General features: G+C 44.3%; 1 long non-coding RNA gene across 1 annotated transcript in view; it reads right to left on the bottom strand.

The window, feature by feature from the left end:
- The window catches only part of LOC114043340, a 24021-nt gene extending 14012 nt beyond the window's left edge, over positions 1–10009 (bottom strand). The window contains exons 1-2 of the long non-coding RNA XR_003569086.1: positions 9886–10009; positions 9573–9653 (exon numbers count right to left, since the gene is read on the bottom strand). This is a non-coding gene — a long non-coding RNA (uncharacterized LOC114043340). The remainder of the gene's footprint in view (positions 1–9572; positions 9654–9885) is intronic.
- Positions 10010–10274: the final 265 nt, after the last annotated feature.

The following is a 10274-nucleotide window of genomic DNA, read 5'->3' as shown; positions in this document are numbered from 1 at the left end:
GCAAGAAGAAGGAAAGAAAGAAAGGAAGAGAGAAAGAAAGAAAGAAAAAGAAAGGAAGGAAGAAAGAAAGGAAGGAAGGAAGGAATAGAGGAAGGAAGGAAAGAAAGGTGAAACATTTGTGAAGTGCATTCTCTGTATCACGCACTGTACTAATTACTAAGTTCTGAGGATACAAAGTCAAGCAGATAGAGACGGTCTCCATTCTCAAAGGATTTATGTTCTAATATAGGAAAACAATGTCTCACAGATCTGAAAAGGGGGCGTGTACGGTCAGACTGCTTGTGAGGAGGTGAACAAGTCCAGAGAGTGAAGAGTGTAGCTGCGAGTGAGGTGGACATCGCCTGGGTGACTCATTTAACGGTGGTGTTCGCCACCATCCTTAGCATTCATAGAGACTCACTAACGAGGAGAAGGGGCTTTAGGGGAGAGGCGTCTCCAGGGTGGGAAGGATGGTAGTGAATGGATAGAAAAATCTGGAGAACGAGGGGTGAAGCCAGGACATTTGGCCACGTGTTTTACAAATAGGACATGTCTCTCTTACTTGCTTGGATGACGTGGTCCCCCTTGCCATCTGCCCTACCGCAGCTCCCTCTGAGTCACAGAACCCCAAAGATCATGCCCTGAGGCAGTCACTCCACTTAGATTTGGAACTCATGAGAGCATAGATTTAGAGCTGCAGGAGACCTTACCTGAGTCTAACTCTCTCATTTGAAGAAGAGAAACTGTGGCCCAGAGAGGCCCCGAGTCATAAAAGAAGCAAAGGCAGGATCTGAACCCACAGCCTCTGATTACAAAGCCACCATACCTGTGGCTGGGCTGCCCTGATGGATGAGTGAGCGAGTGCAGTCTCAAGGAGTCGGCGATCTCTTGCCAGCCCCCCTATCCCATCCAGCCATCCATACCAACCACCTACTCACCATCTACTCTGGTAGGCCACCGCCGCCCTCCACCATTTTCCTACTTCTGCTTGGTTGTTGTTGTTCAGTCATTTCAGCCATGTCTGACCCTTTGTGACCCCATTTGGGGTTTTCTTGGCAGAGATACTGGAGTGGTTTGCTGTTTCCTTCTCCAGCTCATTTTACAGAGGAGGAAACTGAGGCAAACAGGGTGAAATGACTTGCCCAGGGTAACACAGGATGGTAAATGTCTGAGGCCAAATTTGAACTCAAAAGGATGAGTCTTCCTGACTCCAGGCCTGATGCGCTGAGCACTATGGCGCCCCCTAGTGGCCCTTCTTGCTTTACACACCATGATCAAATCACCACCACCATTGCTCTTGAATGGGGCAGCCCTCTGGCTCTACTCACCAAGCCTGTGAGCCCCCACACCCCTGTGTATGTTGTCTCTCCCTATTCAAGTACAAACTCCTTGAAGGCAGGAACTGTTCTGATTTTGTATTTTGACCCCCAGAGTCTAGCATAGTTCTTGGTGGGTTTTTGTTGTGGTTTGGTTGGTTTTCATTCCTGTCTAACTCTTTGTGACCCCATTTCCTTGGCAAAGATACTGGAGCTGTTTGCCATTTCCTTCTCCAGCTCACTTTACAGATGAGGAAACTGAGGCAAACAGGGTGAAGTGATTGCCCAGGGTCACACAGCTAGTAAACGTCTGAGGCCAGATTTGAACTCAGATGAGTCTTTTTTTTTTCTCTTTGAGAATGAGGGTTTTCTTAATTAATTTATTTTTAGTCTTCAACATTCACGTCCACAAAATTTTGAGTTCCAAATTTTCTCCCCATCTCTTCCCTCCCTCTACCCCAAGACGGGGGGTATTCCCCCCCGATGGAATACAATAGTATTCCATCACGTTCATATACCACAACTTGTTCAGTCATTCCCCAACTGATGGGCATCCCCTCATCCATCAGGGCAGCCCAGCCACAGGTATGGTGGCTTTGTAATCAGAGGCTGTGGGTTCAGATCCTGCCTTTGCTTCTTTTATGACTCGGGGCCTCTCTGGGCCTCAGTTTCTCTTCTTCAAATGAGAGAGTTAGACTCAGGTAAGAACCTGATATAGGTTCTGCATATACATTCATATTGAACCTATTGTCACATGTGTCATGCTGTAAAGAAGAATTAGAACCAATGGGAGAAACCACAAGAAAGAAGAAATAAACCAAAAAAAAGGAAAGAAAAAAAGAGATATCAAATAATGTGCTTCAATCTGCATTCAGACTCCATAGCTCTTTCTCTGGATGTGGACGGCATTTTCTATTATGAGTCTTTTGGAGTTGTCTTAGATCTTTTCTTTGCTAAGAAGAGATAAGTCTATCAAAGTTAGTCATCACACAGTGTGGCTGTTACTGTGTACAATTTTCTCCTAGTGCTGCTTACTTTACTCAGCAACAGTTCATATAAATCTTTACAGGTTTCTAAAGTCCATCTGCTCATCATTTCTTATAGCACAATAGTATTCCATCACATTCATATACCACAACTTGTTCAGTCATTCCCCAACTGATGGGTATCCCCTCAATTTCCAATTCTTTGCCACCACAAAAAGAGCTGCTATAAATATTTTTGTACATGTGGGTCCTTTTGTATGATCTCTTTGGGATACAGCCCTAGAAGTGCTATTGCTGGGTCAAAGGGTATGCACATTTTTGTAGCCCTCTGGGCATAGTTCCAAATTGCTTTCCAGAATGGTTGGATCAGTTCCCAACTCCACCAACAATGCATTAGTGTTCCAATTTTCCCACATCTTCTCCAGTAATTTATTATTTTCTTGTTTTGTCATGTTAGCCAATATGATGGGTGTGATGTGGTACCTCAGAGTTGTTTTGATTTGCATTTCTCTAATCAATAGTGATTTAGAGCATTTTTTCATATGACTATAGCTAACTTTAATTTCTTCATCTGAAAACTGCCTGTTCATATCCTTTGACCATTTATCAATTGGGGAATGACTTGTATTCTTATAAATTTGACTCAGTTCTCTATATATTTTAGAAATGAGGCTTTTATCAAAGGCACTGGTTATAACAATTTTTTCCCAGTTTTCTGCTTCCCTCCTAATCTTAGTTGCATTGGCTTTGTTTGTGCAAAAACTTTTCAATTTAATGTAATCAAAATCATCCATTTTGCATTTCATAATGTTCTCTATCTCTTGTTTGATCATACATTTTTCTGTTTTCCATAAATCTGACAGGTAAGCTATTCCTTGCTCTCCCAGTTTGCTTACAGTATCAGCCTTTATATCTAAATTGTGTACCCATTTTGATTTTATTTTGGTATACAGCGCAAGATGTTGGTCTATGCCTAGTTTCTGCCATATTATTTTCCAGTTTTCCCAGCAGTTTTTGTCAAACAGTGAGTTCTTATCCCAGAAGCTGGAGTCTTTGGGTTTATCAAACAGTAGACTACTATAGGTATTGACTACTGTGTCTTATGTACCTAACCTATTCCACTGATCCACCACTCTGTTTCTTACCCAGTACCAAGCAGTTTTGATGATTGCTGCTTTATAATACAATTTAAGATCTGGAATGGCTAGGCCAGCTTCCCCTGCATTTCTTTTCATTAGTTCCCTGGACCTTTTGTTCTTCCAGATGAATTTTTGTTATTATTTTTCTAGCTCTATAAAATAATTAGTGGTAGTCTGATTGGTACGTCACTGAATAAGTAAATTAATTTAAGTAGAATTGTCATTTTTATTATATTACCTTGACCTACCCAGATGAGTCTTCCTGACTCCAGGCCCAGCCTCTTTCCACTGTCACCTGCCACTTAGCACTAAATAAATGCTTTCCACTCATCATTAGCTAACATTTATGCAGCCCTTTGGGGTTTACAAGGGCACTTTACATGCATTATCTCATTTGATTCTCATAACCTGTGGGGTGGGCACTGTTAGCTAGGAAGTGTCCGAGGCAAGATTTGAATTCTGGTCTTCCTGACGCCTTCCTGCTCTCTATCCACTGTACCACCTAGCTGTCCTGTTCATTCATTCATTCATGCCTTAAATGCTCCAGGAGAGAAGGGAATTTTCCCTATTTAACTTTGTAAACAATCATCTTTGCACAAAGATCTTGTCTTTCACTAACTTCTCTATTTCAAAAATTTTCCTCTTGTTATCAAAGGACGTCTCGACTCCTGATTCATCCCACCATTTAAGGCCCTTCATGCTCAGACTCCGGCCCCCCTTTCTAGATGTATCCCTCACTGCTCCTTTCACGGGCTGTCACCCAGCTAAATTGGATTACTGTGTCTCCTCTCCTCATCTGGCCATCCCCTGTAACAGGACCCTTTATCCCCACTGTCCTCCATGTCTGGAAGAGCCTCTCTCCCGTCCCTCCGTTCATTTGTGGTCCAGCTCACAGATTCCTCCTCCATGAAGCCTTCCTTCCCTCCCCCGTCTCCCTATCATCATCCTTGTAGGTGGCAATGATCCCTCCCAGTTCCAGATCTGTGACCCCAGTTGAGCAAATCACTCCTTGGTCCTTGTTTTCCCCATCTATAAAATGAGAGGTGGACAGGACTGGCTTCTGAGGTCCCTTCCAGCCCTGGACCTATGGTCCTGTGAGCTCTGATCCCCTGGTAAGTTAAGGAATTTGGTGTGTTACTTTAGAGGCAACCCCCGAAAGTGTCTAAGAAGGGGAGCGCCGTGCTCAGACCTTGACATCAGGAAGATGGTTTTGGCAGTTGTTTTGAAGGATGGAAGAGAAAGGAGAGGGTGGAGGCAGCGAGGCCAGCTAAGGGGCAAGAGGTGAAGAAGACCGCAACAAGGACGATGACCGAGTAAGAAGGGACGAGAGGTGTAAGTGAGCAAGACTCAGCCACAGGTGGAATGTGGGGGTGGAGGCAGAGGGAAGGGTTAAGGTTGACTTGCAGGGTCTAAGATGTAGAGCCAAGAGACCGTGGAGGCATCTAATCCACCTACCCCCATCACCTTCATTTAACCAATGAGGAAACTGAGGCTTAGAGAAGTAACTTGGCCAAGGTCACACAGCTAGGAAGCCCCAGAGGCTCAGTCTGAGCCCAGGTCCCCTGGCTCCATTCTTTCTACCATTCCATGACATCTTGGGTGTGGCACAAGAAAGTTATAGACCTGGATGGTCTATATAGGAGGATGGTCGAGCCTCCAGTGGAAATAGGGACATTTACGGGAAAAGATGATAAGTTTAATTTTGGACCTCCTTCCAAGAGATACCCAATAGGCAGTTGGGTGATTCAGGACAAGGGCCCAGGAAAGATGAGGGCAATGTGCCATAGACCTGGGAGTCACCTGCATAGGGTTGATCATTCAATGAATACACGGGATGAGATGAAATCAGGAAGAGAGAAAAGAGTCAAGGACCCTGGCCAGAGTCCATGCTAAGGGAGGCAGTGTGGGCCAATGGGTTCAAATCCCACCAATGATGCTCAAGCTGCCTGTATGGCCTTGGGCAATCACTTCCCTGACCCTCAGTGTTTTTCATTTATAAAATGAGAGGGTTAGACTAGATGACCTCGGAGGCCTTTCCCCTTCTGAGTGTAGATCCCCCCTATGGGTGGGAAGAGGAGGAGACAATAGAGAGGTAAATAGCAGGCAGGTAGAAATGGAATTGCTAGAGACCAGAGCCCCAGAAGCCCAAGAAGGAGAAGGCTTCCAGAAAGGGGAAGGGGCGAATAAGGAGTGAGGAGAAGTCATCTGAGTTAGCATTTAGGAGCACAATGGGATCCTTCGAGGGAGGAGTGTCCAAATGGGCCAGATCTTCAGGACTCAGAAATGAATAGTGGGTGAGCAAGTGGAAACAGCCAGTGTAGAAGGCTGCTTCCTCGGTGAAGAGAGGAGCTAGGGGACGGTTTGCTGGAGGGGACAGCAGGGTCCAGGGAGCATAATTACAGATGGGACCAAAGTCGGCAAGCTCTCTGATTACCGTCGAAGCCATCATGAGGAAGGGCAAGATTCTGTACTATTCTGATTTCTGCGGCAGAGTGTCAGAAAAGTATACGTAAAATGAACGTTTGTAAATCCACTGGAATTTGAAACGTATTAAAACAGCCTGATATTTAAGGAACACTTTCTTTTTTATGAACCAGAGCTTTAATCTATAAAGCAAGCCATCACCACTACCCCTAATTTATATACTTTTGGTGCAAATCCAAATTTTCAATACGATGACACCTCTACCCTTTGTCTTAGTATTACCAGGAGGCAACTAGGCAGAGCAGTGGACACATCCCGACTGGAAGTTGTGAACTCCTAAATTCCAAATCTGGTCTCAGACACTAATTAGCTCTTGACCCTGGGCAAGTCATGTAACCTCTACCTGCCTCAGTTTACTCAACTATAAAATGGGAATTAATAACGACACATTTTCTAGGATTGTTGTGAGGATCAAATATCTAAAAAAAAAAAAAGAAAAAGAAAAGGAAACAATGAATAGGAAGACAACAGAAAAACATGGGAAGGCTTTTATGAACAGATGCTGAGGAAAAGAGGCAGAACCAGGGAAAGAGGAAACACACAGAACATGACGTGTCAACAGCAAGGACAATATGAGGAAGCTAAGTGGTTTGTAATTGTCATGATCAATCCTGACCCGAAAAGAGGGAACACACCTCTCTCCTTCCAATGGAGGGAGAGAGGTGGGTGATTATGGCTTTGGACTATTATTTGTGCTGTTGACTGGTTTTGCTAAAATACATTTAAAAAAACTCTTTGGTTCAAGGGAAGGCTGGGGGGACAACTATATTCCAAAATGAACTTGGTATCAAAATCATGTTATCCCCCGATAGATAAATGGTCAAAAGATATAGAGGCAGTTCTCAAGGGAAGAAATCCTAGTTATTAATAACCATATGGAAAAAGTGCTCTGAAATCACTAATAATTAGAAATGTGAATTCAAGAAGTTGTGAGGTCTCACCTGATACTGGTTAGATTAGCAATGACAAAAAAGGAAATAAAGTTGTTGGGGTGGGGCTTTGGGAGAAACAAGCATATTAGTATACTGTTAATGGAGATGTGAATTAATCCAACTATTCTGGAAAGCAGTTTGGAACTTCCCCAAAAAGTTGCTAAAGGCAACCCAGTGCTACTATTATGAGGCCAATAACCCCAAGAGATCAAAGAAACGAGAAGAGGACCCATCTAGAAAGATGTCTTTATAGCAGCCCTTTTGGTTAACAACAAAGAACTGGAAAGTAGGCGCCCATTAGTTGGAGAATGGCTGAATAAATTACTTCGAATGAATGTGATAGAACACTGTAGTGCCATAAGAAATGATGAAAGGTGTGGCTTCTGAGAAATCTAGGAAGACCTTTATGAACTGATGCAAAGTAAAGTAAGTGAGCAGAACCGGGAGAATAATTTCTACAGTAACAACAACATTGTAAAGAAAAGCACCTTTAAAACTCTGAGCAATGCAATAACCAACCACAGCTTGAAACAACCAGTAACAATGCATAATACTCAAGTCCTATCAGAGGGATTTGAACCCAGACCCTCTTCTTGCAGAGCCAATGCTCTGACCGTATTGCTTCCCTTACTACTTTATCATCTTAGGGTGCAGAATGAGATATACGTTTTCAGACACAGCCAGTGGGGAAATTTGTTTGACTTGACTATACCTATTTGTTACAGGGGTTTGAGCTTTTCTTTGTTTTCAATTTGGAACAGAGGGAGGTGGCAATGAAGAGAAGCCAGCAATAAGGGTCCCTGTCCCACCTTCCCAAAAAAGGAAGAAAAGGGAAAGAAAGAAAACCAGGAGAAAGCAGAAAGCCAAATGGAAACAGACAAACAGCTTTGAAAAGTTTTGAAAGCCTTGTTAAGGCAACAAGCATTTATTAAGTGCCTACTGTACGACAGGCACTGTGCTAAATACTAGTTGAATTTATTATACACTTGGAAGGAAAAGCAAGATGTGAATAATAAAAATTCACCCTTTTGAATGCAATCCTCCTTTTCCATTCTACTTTGTGTATGGAAATGCTCATTTTATTTGGTGTTGGCTCAGTTCAGAATAGTTTCTTCAGAAATATGTAAATAGAGGAACTGAGTCTGTGGCTTTAGCTAAACTATTCCAAGGGAAGGCTCCCTGGGAGAGTTGGGGAAGGGGGTACAGAATAGTTAGAAATGAGTGTTATGTAAAAACAAAAGGCACCAATAAAAATTTTGTATATATATGTTGTTACTTTTTAGTCAATTAGTTGTATCTGACTTGTGACCCTATTTGGGGTTTTCTTGGCAAAGATACTGGAGTGATTTGCCATTTCCTTCTCCAGCTCATTTTACAGATGAGGAAACTGAGGTAAACAGGAGTAAATGACTTGCCCAGGGTCACACAGCTAGTAAGTGTCTGAGGCTGGATTTGAACTTAGGTCTTCCTGACTCCAGGCCCCAGGGCTCTATCCACTAAGCCACCTAGCTGGCCCTGTGAATATATGAATGTGTGTATATGTCTCTGTGTGTGTGTGTGTGTGTGTGTGTGTGTGTGTGTATAAATACACATGGTACCTACGTAGTTCAGTGGATAGAGTACTGGGTTTGGATTCAGGAAGGCTCATCTTCCTGAATTTAAATCTGGCCTCAGACACTTTCTAACTATGTGACCCTGGGCAAGTCACTTACCCCTGTTTGCCTCAGTTTCCTCATCTATAGAATGAGCTGGAGAAGGAAATGACAAACCACTCCAGGATCTTTGCCAAGAAAACCCCAAATAGGGTCAGATATGACTGAAAAATGACTGAAAAATGCACATATATGTATATGCATATGTATGTATAGATATGTGTTTATGTTTATGTGTATGTGTACATATGAATATGTGGAAGGTCAGTAAATTTGGACTGTTGCAGCCCAAGTCAGGCAGGGGTTTCTATTAGGAGAACTCTCCACAGAAAATGCCTTACCTCCAGAGAGGCATCACGGAAAGAACAATGAATGAGGGAGTAACAGGTCTGAGGACCTGGGTTCAAATCCCAGCTCTGGTGCACTCAGAGATGAAGTCACTTGCTCAGGGTCAGACGACCAATATGCAGCAGAAAAAAGAGATTTGAACCCGGGTTTTCTTTACTTGGAGGGCGTCTCTCTATCCACTGTACCAGGTATGTAAAGTCAATACCAGGTAATGGGTGGTGAGAGGGTGTCACTGGCAGAAGATGGTACCTGAGCTGAACCTTAAAAATAGCTAAGGGGCCCAGGACGTGGAGGTGACAAGAGGGAGCATTCCCAGGACGGGAGACACCTTTGCACAGATTCAGAATTAGAATAAGGAATACCATGTGCCAGGAGCAAGCCAGCCGGTTTGCATGGAATCTAAAATACACGGGGGAGAGTAATACATGAACAGCCTTCGAAGATCGGAACCAGATTGTGTGGGGCATGAAATGACAAGCAGAGGAATGTGCGTGTTACCCTCGAGGCAACAGAGAATCACCGAGGTTCGAGAGGAGCAGGGCGTTCCACGGCCAGACTTGGTGGGTAGAGCAGAGGAGAGGTGGAACCCAGGTCTCTGCTGCATCGGAGCCCAAGGCTTCCTTCGCCCCCATCTTGCCGCCCCCCCAGGCTCTCATCCCTTGCCCTTCCCTTGCCTTCCCTCCCTAGAGTCATCTTTCGTTTACCGTCTCCATTTCACCCTCATGCACATGCTCACCACTCAATATCTCCCCTTCTGGCTTCCATCCAGTCCATTTTGCTTTGTATGAGAACGCAGTCCAGACCGGTCTTGTCTGCCCTAGTGGATCCAATGGGGTGGTTATCCAGCTGCTCTCCTTGCCATCTTCTTCCCCTCCATCCTGCCCCCTCTGGGGCACAGGACCTCCAGAGACCATGCCCCAGAGGAGGCAATCCACCCAGATTTGGAACTCACCACACCATAGATGCAGCACTAGGAGGACATTGAGCTCAACACCCTTGCCCATTTTACAGACAAGGAAAGTGACGCACAGAGGGGTTTAGTGACTCACCTCGAGTCCCACTTTTGGTAAGTGTGAGGCAAGATTCCGGGGCTGGTCCATCTGGCTGCCTTATCTTCCCCCAGACTTGAACCTCTTTTGAACCCCTCAATTTATCCAAGGCCCTGCCTCCTGGATGAAATTTCAGAGTTATCTGACTCCTCCCTTTTCCTAATCCTTCCCATTCCATCACTTGTCAAGGCCACGTGGTTCAGAGGAAGGGGCACGCTGGTTCTCAAATCAGAAGACCCAGGTTCGAAGCCTGCCTCTGACGCCTGCTGAGGACTCATGTGATCTCCCTGGGCCTTGGTTTCATCATTTTCAAAAATGATCCAGGAGCCTATGATCCTGCAGGTGCTTTCACAAGCCTTGTATCTGAGGGAAATTTTCAGTCTCTTTGC

This window comes from Vombatus ursinus, unplaced genomic scaffold (genome assembly GCF_900497805.2).
Source record: "Vombatus ursinus unplaced genomic scaffold, bare-nosed wombat genome assembly UNPS02014768.1, whole genome shotgun sequence".
NCBI lineage: Eukaryota > Metazoa > Chordata > Mammalia > Diprotodontia > Vombatidae > Vombatus > Vombatus ursinus.
Note: the sequence above shows the minus strand (reverse complement) of the source record. Positions and strands in the feature narration are given on the sequence as shown.